The sequence below is a fragment of the Manis pentadactyla genome, chromosome 16 (genome assembly GCF_030020395.1).
Source record: "Manis pentadactyla isolate mManPen7 chromosome 16, mManPen7.hap1, whole genome shotgun sequence".
In the NCBI taxonomy this organism is placed as follows: Eukaryota; Metazoa; Chordata; class Mammalia; order Pholidota; family Manidae; genus Manis; species Manis pentadactyla.
In genome coordinates this window covers 7903087-7912943 of record NC_080034.1, presented here as the reverse complement: position 1 = coordinate 7912943, position 9857 = coordinate 7903087, and the positions used below count along the sequence as shown (strand labels likewise).

Genomic DNA, 9857 nt, shown 5'->3' with positions numbered 1-9857 from the left:
GACCAAAAAGCCCAGGTTTGTTATTTAATACATTTTGCAACCTTCTGTGCCAGCCACTGCTTTGCTCTGCTTTCCCCATTTCCTCGCAGTTTGGTACACCAATACCATCATTTCCCGGAAAGCTGGATTCAGAACCAGTTCTGGCTTAGGGGCACGGGGGTCCTCTCGGCAGCCCTGTGTTGGTGCATGCAATCAATGTGTTCTGTCCAGACCTGCTCAGCCAGCCACATTTTCTGGGGGTCGGTATTGCAACCATGCGTGGAAGTCTCTGTTCCCCAGGACCGATGCCGAAGCGATCATGTAGCCGGAAGCCACAGCATTTCTCCCTCCCTGTTTCCTCCTGCCCATGGCTTGTGCACCAGTGCTCCTGAGTGCTGTGGGGACTGTGTTCTCTGTTCACAGAGAATTTTTGTATTATAAAATGGTGTGTCCCTTCACTATGCTGTTTTTATAAAGCTCTTTACTTGGGTGAATACACACATATCCTAACTCTTAGGCTTTTTAATAGTAGGTATTTCATCGTAAGTCCATGAATGGATGAATGATCTAATGAGAATGGGCAGGAGCCACTAGGTGCCCAACACTCAGGAAGCCGTGACTGCATTAACTGAGCTGCTGATCCAGGTCACAGTGTAGAAATACCTGGGAGCCAGGCAGACAGCAGCCTCGACAGCTGGGGGTGTCCACGAAGCCGTCCCTCGCCAGCTACACGCATTGCTTCACTCATGCTCCCTGGTTGGCAGAGTCATAATAGGCAAGTTTAATGCCTGGTGAATTAAGGGATTCAGAGAAAAATAATAATTCAGATTCATGTGTGTGTGAGGCATGTACGTGCATGCACACACACACACACACACACACACACACACGCACACACACAAAGTAGATAGAATTTATAAAGGGCAGCCAGTCCCAGAAGAAACTAAATTGCTTGCCGTTCTGGCATGCTCCAGTTATCCCCCTTTTCACTGTTCAACACTGAGTAGCTAAGATAGATTCTCAATGAAGGTAAGGTAGATTACTGTGCTAACCTTATGAAACTCAGGTTGTATCTCTCCTTAATGTTTTAAAATTTTATCCACCTGGATTAAAATGCAATGGCTTTATTTCTGTATTTGTCAGTTCCCTTATGTTGTTTTCACAAGTCCTATCTGCTCTTTCAGCAAGAATTCTAAGACATTATTAAATATCACAAGAGGCACTAGGAATACAGCTGTCAAAATGTCCCTAACCCCTACCTTCATAGAATGCATAAACTAGACGGATGGACAGAATTAACCTGTACTTAAGGAAACATTTGGTTAAACATGTACTATATCTCACCTCCAACCAACACCATTAAAATTTTATGAACCTACTCTCTGGAAAAAGAAAGAGGAGATAAGTCATAAGCAGATGAGAGATTTTAGCCAATTTATGAAATACACAAAAGAGGCAGAGAAGTGGTAACTTGTGAATTAGGTCAGAAAACATCTCTGCCTAGAATACAGAGAGACTTATCATCCAAATTCACCTCTAATGCAGAACCTAGGCAATGCTTTTACCTGAAAACTGCCCTCACTCAATACAGGCCAAAGTTAGGCATAAGCTAAAAACATGGGGAATAATCAAATATATGTACGTAGAAGAGCCAACTGCCCCACCACCACCACATTCATCCTCCCAACCTGCAAGTGAAAGTGCTCAAAAGCCTTCTTTCTTCAACCCCCCAGGCAGGAGGGTACTTTGCTAAAGAAGTTGAACAAACCTAGAGAAAATAAAGTTTCCCCAGCATGAGAAACTTAAATGTAGGGTCCCCATCTACCTTCCATGCCCCTGACCATTATTCTAAAGAAGCCCTTGCCTGTCAGTTAGCACTGTCCACCTACAGTTAAAACATATCCAGAACTGCCAATCAGCTTTTTTTTAAAGCTAGCTTTTGGTAACACAACCAACCAAGATTCATAAGAAGCTAGAGAAAGTCTCCAACGTGCAAGAGGAACAAAAATAAATGAACATAAAACCAGCTTCAAAATTAAACGATGTACTTCTAATTGTTATCCTCAGGGTCCATGAAGAAATTGCCTCCACATGACAAAAATAGGGATCTACAACCAGAGAGCTTGGTTCTTGCCTGTGAAATACATTGCTGCCAAAAATGTCATAGGGTGGATTGAACGATACAGATGAGGAATTCTCCCAGAACATACAACAGAAAAAAGAAGGGGCTGAAGATGTGGGAGAAACAGAAGCACAGAGAAACAAGCCGAGAGGGTCCACCGTCTGATTAATTGGATCAAACTTCTAGAGGTAAGAGCAGAAAAAAACAGGTGGGAGAAAGGATCAAACAGTAGAAGGCAAAATCTCCAGCATTAAAGGATTCCAAACCTCCAAACTGAAAGAGGCCAGTGAATAACCAGAACAATTAAATAAAATGAACCACATCTGGATTCCTCAATTCTGAAATTTGGGAGCAACAAATCTGGAGAGAAGGTTTAAAACCTTTCAGAAAGGAGAAGTCGGGCATGTGCAGAGGAGGGGGACCCGTAAGCATGAGTACTTTGTTTGTTTCTTTGTTCTTATCAGCAGCACTGGATACTGGAAGATACTGAAGCCCTGTCCTGGGAGTTCAGGGGGAAAATTATTTTCAGCCTAAAGCTGTATCAAATGAGTCCATAGAACTTTTTAAGAAGTTTCAGACATGTGAGGAATCAGAAAAATTACCTTCCTAAACTGGCAGGTGAAGGAATGTCTCCAGATAGGAGCTGTGCTCAGGTTAGAGAAGAGTAAATACAGAGAGGGGCCGAGGGATGGCAGATAAGGGTGTGGCCTTGCATGAGGATGGCAGTTAAAATGTCCTGCCGCATGGAATAAATAACCACGGCCTATCCACAGATCCTGAGCAAGCAAATGTCACACAAGACCATGTGTTGGCATGTCCATAATGCATAACAAAAACAGATTACAAGATAGTAATTTGCCAGTAATATATACTACGTGTATATACCATATATAGGTACATACCTATACATAGTATCTATGTACACACACAAACCATTTATATATATACACCCTTTGTATGTGTATGTGTGTGTATACTCTATATATACCACATATGTACATGCCATATGTATATATATATATATGTATGTATATAATCCTGAACCTCTGCACTGCAGCTCCTATCGCTGAGTCTTCATAAAAGTCACTGTCTACCGAGGTGACATGCTCCCCGTCCCAAAGGCCCACGGCTGCCTTTGTTGTCCGACCTTCCCAGGCCGTTCCGTGTTACTGGCTGCCCTCCTCCTCAGTCTCCCTTCCCGCCTCGTCCCTGGGCCCTGCCCCTCTGCCTGCCCCTTCAGGGTCACGGCCACTGTTGACAGCACTGCCCTCAGCCGGTGGGGTGGGGTCGTTCTCTCCACTCTTTTCCTGGGCAGCCCTCCACACCCCTGAGTTTCACCTCCATCTACATGCTGCTCACTCTGGCGTTTATATTTCCAGTTCAGATTTCTCTAGTGCCCTCAAAAGCCTTCTACCCAGCTGCCAAGGACATGTGTCCACTCAGGTGTAAGACTGGATTTATGACCTCCCTCAGTGCCTCCAGGCACACCTGTACTTTCTGTATTTCCTCTCGCCGTTTCCCAAGCCAGCAGTCCCCAGCTTGGGCTCCCTCTGCTTCATTCCGCAGGAGGTCAGGCTAGGACTCCGTTTCCCTTGCGCGGGGTCCTCCTCACCACTCCTGCTACCGTGGCTTTTGCATGAATCCTCTGTTCACTTACATCTTAACTACAGTGATGCAATAACCTCCAGGTGCTCTTCTAACCTCCGGTCCCGGCCAACTCCCTGCATACCCCTCCCCAAACACACACCGTGAGGCTGGAGTGATTTTCCTAAAATGCAGACTTTCCCCTCATTCTCTTGCTCATGATGATTGAACATTTCCCAGTTGCCCATAGTAGAAATCTTATCGCGTAAAAGGCTCTGTGGTTTGATCCTTTCTCACCAGTCAGGACTCAGTTTTTCCCATTGCTTTCTAGACTGCAGCCTGTCTGTGGGCACTTCCTTCCCAGAAAAGACCTTCTTCCCCATGTGCCTTCTTCACCTGGCTCCTCCTCCGATCCTTCAGGAATCAGCTTGAGTGCTTCCTTAAGGAGGTCTTCCAGAAGCCCCCCTATGTGTAATTTTGTTTACTCATAAGTTTCTTTTATTAAATTGTGAAATCATAATGGAAGGAACTGCATTTTTCATTTCTGTTAGATTGAATACTGTGAGATTGTTGTTTTTAGATCATATATTAACAATTTCATGTAATTTAACCTGATATATTCCAGCACTTAACATGATACCTGGCACTTAATGAATGTTAGGTAATGTTTTGTTCAAAGAAAGAATAAATTTTACCAACGTTGGGTAGGGAGGAATTACTTTGTTAACATCAGGATTTGAAATTTATCTGCACAGGTTAGGAATAAAGACTTCCTTGTTATAGTATAAGATCAAATGTTTAGTATTTTAAATCAGAAACAACTGTCATTTAAATCAGCAAAGTATGTTAGATTAATTATTCCAGCTATGCTATTGTTTCTGAAACTCACAGAATCCCTCTAATTCAAGAAAGGAATCATTAGTTAGAATATGGGACACACTAAATATCAAACAAAAATGCACTTAAGCTCATAACATAAATTTGAGTGTTTTTTTTTACATGATCTATATAAAGAGGCTTTTTTCCTATAAAAGAGAGAAACAGTGAATATCCTGAATATCCTGTCTTCTGCCTCCCTGTGGTTAATTTTCAGTTAACAGTATGTGGTAAGATCAATCACTTTTTCAGTCATTCTTGGCTTACATGGATGTTTAAAAGGAGGCTACCTGCTGAATTGGAAATGAAAAAACATTGATTGGACAAAGTGAAATCAACTGGACTTTTTAGTGTTTTACAGCTGTTTGTTTCCTACTAACTTTCAAATGGGTTGACTGATCTTGATCAAATTTGCTGCAGTTCACTTTTAAGTATTAAGATCAAGAACCATCTTAGCAGAACCCTTCCAGTATGCAAAGTTTATCTTTAGGAAATCCCTAGCCTCAGGTAAGACTAGAACATTTCTTGAGCAAGTCACCGAGGGTTCCACTATGTCCCAGAGAGCTTTATATCTGTGCATTCTCCATTTTTTCCCTATGCAGTCTTTCTTCTTCCATCATGGATCAGACATATTTCTAATCAGAAATTGAAAGGTCTTCCTCCTGACATAGGACATGTGGGCTTCAATGACAAGAGCAAAAGATATTAATACAGGCAGGCAGGCTTACCCACTACCCGAAAAACATTTCAGGCCCCACCTTGCTTTGTGGGATATGGTACTATAGTAATTGTGAAAACTTGATTGATTAACTTCTCTGAGGTTCTATTTTGTCATCTCCAAAATGGATTAATATATTACTTGTCTCATAAACTTGAGGATTATATAAGAAACTGCATATATAGGTCATAAGAGAGTGTGTGACATCAAGTGTGTGCTTGATAAATATTTGCTATTGATATTACTTACCCCTAAACAGATGAAGTCTAGCTTTTCACTTTCATTTCTATCATTTTTTTGCTTCACATATTTTGCAGCTCTGTTTTATGGTGTTTGCACATTTAGGATTGTTATGTCGTTTTGGTGGGTTATTCCTTTATCATTATGTAATGATAGTCTCTGTCCCTGGTAATTTTCTTTGTTTTGAAGTATACTTTATATGATATTATTATAGCTCTTTGTGCTCCGTTTTGATTGATGTTTGTATGGTATAGCTTTTTCTGTTCTTTTACATTCAGCCTACCTATATTGTATTTGAATGCCTACAGGTGAGTTTCTTGTAGACTGCATAGAGGTGAGTCACATTTTTTAGTGCACTCTGCCAATCTCTGACTTTTAATTGGTGCATTAATGTAATTTATATTTAATGTAATTATTGACATTTTTTAGGACTGACTTCTGACATTTTGGTTTTTGGTTTTCTATTTTTCTTTGTGTTTTTCATTTCTCTATTTTCTTTTTGCTGCCTTCCTAAGGGTTATTTTGAACATTCTTCAGAATTTATTTTTAATTTCTGGTATTTTTGAATGTATTTATTGGTATAGTTTTTTTAGTGATTTTTGTAGGTATTAGATTATGCATACATAACTTGTCACAGTCTATTGGTGCCATCATTTTATCAGTTCTAATAAAGTATGAAACTTTACCTTTCTTTATATCTCTTTATCTTCCACCATTTATATTTGTCTCAAATATTTTCTCTACATGCATAATATACATACAATGTTATAATTTTTGCTTCAGCCTAAAATATAATTTAGAAGCTCAGGAGAGAAAGGGAAGTCTATTGGGTTTTTACTTTCTGTTTTTCTTTTTTTCGTTTGTTGTTAGATTCCTTCTTTTATCATTTCCTTTCTGTTTAGGAAAATATCATCTGGCCATTCTATTAGGTTTGGTCTGTTGGCAATAAATTCTCTTAGATTTTATTAATCTGGGAATGTCTTGATTCCCCTTCATTCCTGAAGGTTATTTTCATTGGACATAAAATTCTCTGTTGACAGTTCTTTCTTTTAGCAGTTGAGAAATATTGTGTCACTTTCTCTGGCCTCATGATTTCTGATTAGAAATCCACTGTCATTGAAATCGTTTTCATCCACAGGGAAGTTCTTGTTTCCCTTTCGATATTTCCCAGACTTTTTTCTCTATCTTCAGTTTTCACAAGTTCAATTATGGGGCTTCGGGGCCTTGATTTCATTGTGAGTTCGTACTGTTTGGTATTTCCTCAGCTTCTTGAATCTGTAGGTTTATGTCTTTTGTCAATTTGGGGGAAATTCCATCCATTATTTATTTGAATACTTTTAAATTCCACTCTCTTTCTTCACTACTTCTGGGATTCTGATAGCACAAGTGTTAGTCTTTTGTTATAGTTCCCACAGATCTCTGAAATGCTATTGCTTTTTATTTTCAGTCCACTTTCTGTTTTATAGTCTGGGAAATCTCTATTGTTCTATTCCTATTGTTCTTCATTCAAAGTTCAAATCGTTTCCTCTGTCCTCTCCTGCAGTGAAGCCCATCAACTTCTAAGTTTGGTAACTGTATTTTTCAGCTCTAAAATTTTCTATTTGGTTCTTTTATTATGTTTTCTTTTTAAATTTGTTTCTTAATCTTTACTAGGATTAAAAACAAGAAATGCAATGCTCCATCTTCTCCCCACTTTGTCTTTGCTGAGACTTTTTTTCAACTATTTCAACCTTGTTGAAATATTGTTATGATGGCTGCTTTAAAATCCTTGTCCTATAATTTCAACATCTGTTTCATCTTGGTGTTTTCTTCTGTTAATTGTCTTTCCTTCAGTCGAGGTAAGAATTCCCTGTGTCTTCATATGACAAGTGATTTTCTGTTGTGTCTGGCTATTTTGGTTACTGTGTTATGAGGCTCTGTATCTTATTTAAGTAATCTGTTTCAGCAGCTCTCCTTTGACATCATATCAGTGGGAAAAGGGGGCATTACTTCATTACTGCCAACTGGAAGTGGAAGCCATGTTCCCCACTTAGCCACAGTGGACTCCCCAGAGGAGGACACCTTGCTGCTCCTGGTGGGTGTGGGCATCCGGGCTCCCCGCTGGGCTTCACCGACACCACCCTGACTTGGAGGGTGAGGAATATCTCATTCCCACTCCTGCCGTGGGCCCCACTGACACTGTGAGAGAGGGAGTGGGGAGAGGGAGATCGTTAGCCTTGGGAAGAGGTGATATTTTTGCTGCCCTCTCCACGTCCAGTGGCCCCCTCTTGTGGGGGGGAGTTTCTTGCAGCCTCACCAGGGGGGAATCTTAGGCTCCCCACTCTGCCTTTGCTGTTGGGGTAGAGGCACAGGCACAGTTTTGTCCATGGAGTTTGGCTAGAGTTGGGAGGGACATTATTGTTTTAAAGTTTTCCATGTTGCCAGGCTGCCTGTCTTCTTGTCCTCTGACTTGAGAGAGAAGGGCTTTGTTTTGTCTGCACCAATTAGGGTTTTCGGGTCCCTCCTTCTGCAGCACACAGTCAGGGACATGAGGCAAATAGAAAACCCAGAGAACTCACTCCAGTGTCATTTCTCAGGCCCCAGATGCCTAGCTGGTCAGCCTCCTCCTCTCCACCTTTCAGATTCTTCCAATGTTTGTTCACCACGTAATGTCCAGGATTTTTTTCTTTACTTTAGTAGGATTAATAACGAGAAATGCAAGGCTCCATCTTGTCCCCGGAACTAGACTAGCTGCCCTCAGGATGGTTTTAAATCACATTTCTCCGATTGCTGAGTACATGGTGCATCTTTTGATGTGCTTATTTACCGTTCGCATATCCTTGTGGTGAAATGTCTGGTTGTGTTTTTGCCCATCTTCTAACTGGATTGTTTGTTTTTACTCTTGAATTTATAGAGTTCTTTTTTATATTCAAGGTACAAGTTTTTGTCAGGTATGTGATTTGCAAATATTTCTGTCCCAGCCAATAGCTTGATTTTTCATTTTCTTAACAGACTTGTTCACAGAGAAAAAGTTTAGTGTTGATGAAGGTAATTTTTTAAAAGCTTGGAATACTAGGACTGTCAAAAAGTTCTCCTACAGAGGGGTCTTAAATAAACACGTGGCAGAGAGAATTATTTAAGATTTTACCAGCGCCCTAACTGAAAAGATTCTGGATCATAAAATAGGAGTTAAGGGATTACACCCAGAAATAAAACACGTACTCTGAAACGGGTCATCGGGATATCCATCACTTATTAGGATCTTTAAAAATCAGTAGTTCTTTGGGTCTCTGGTTCTTCGGCTCTAATTGCCACAGAGCATTGTCACAAGTTAGAATTTAAAAACATGCAAATCACTTTAGAATACATTGTAGGTACTTCAAAAATGTTATCTGCTGTTACTACGATCATCACTGACTCTCAGCCTGAGGTCAGCGGAGCTGTGCTCGCGCGTCAGGGGCCCCGCGTAGCCTCTCCTTTGTGCGGACTGTCTCTTGCCGACCGTCGGATCGCTTCTCTCGGGCTGAGGGTTTATGGAGGCTGACGAAACCTGACTAACCCTTGCTGAAAAATGATCCTCCACATATTACACACAGCTATTATGTTATTTTTATAGCCTTCTCACCTCAACATTGTCTCTTAGCTTTTGTTTTTTGGACTTTAAATAGTATCTCTCATGATGATCTTTCCTTGTCATTAAAATTTTTTTCTTGTTATAAACATAGTTTCAAGTAAAAGTCATCATGATCATAACCAAAACATTTGGAAAATAAGAAAAGCAGAAAAAAAGCAAAGTCCATAATCCTGCTACCTCAATTCTGAAAATATTTCGATATATTTCTTTCTATCCAGTCCTCGAATGTTATAAAGTTTTTGACCTTTACATAGAATTATATCATTTTTTTCCATAAAACATAAACATTTTCTCATGTTATTAAAAATAGTTTATTAAAATAATTTTTATGGTAGTATAATAATCCTTTGCAAAGAAATAAACTAAGCCAAAGGATGCAAACAGTTTGATCTTTGTATGACTACATCCAATAGTACCAAAGGTACTCTTGAAAATACATGAAGCCAAGTAATATTTTGAGACCCTATGAACTGTCTTCTTTAAGGATTACTATATGCAATGTATTCTATATAGGTATATGCAGTACTCTTTTTTGGATATACATTGGTTTTAGCTGTCTCCAACTTGCCACTAAGAAACTAGTGATAAAGCTTAAACAGTGGGGCTAAGAAGAGAATCTCTCTGCTGGTCCTGTCTGTACTCTGTAATTCATGTGTGGTAGGCTGTTCATCTCTAGGCATACTTCACAGTCTTAACCTTTGCATGTGCACTCCGCTTAATGCAAG

The 9857-nt window shown here is 40.0% G+C and overlaps 1 long non-coding RNA gene across 1 annotated transcript; it reads right to left on the bottom strand.

The window, feature by feature from the left end:
* Positions 1-337: 337 nt before the first annotated feature.
* Positions 338-1749, bottom strand: LOC130681349 (uncharacterized). The gene is made up of 3 exons (XR_008994449.1): positions 1668-1749; positions 643-767; positions 338-392 (listed from the first exon to the last, which is right to left on the bottom strand). It is a non-coding gene; the product is annotated as an uncharacterized LOC130681349 (long non-coding RNA).
* Positions 1750-9857: the final 8108 nt, after the last annotated feature.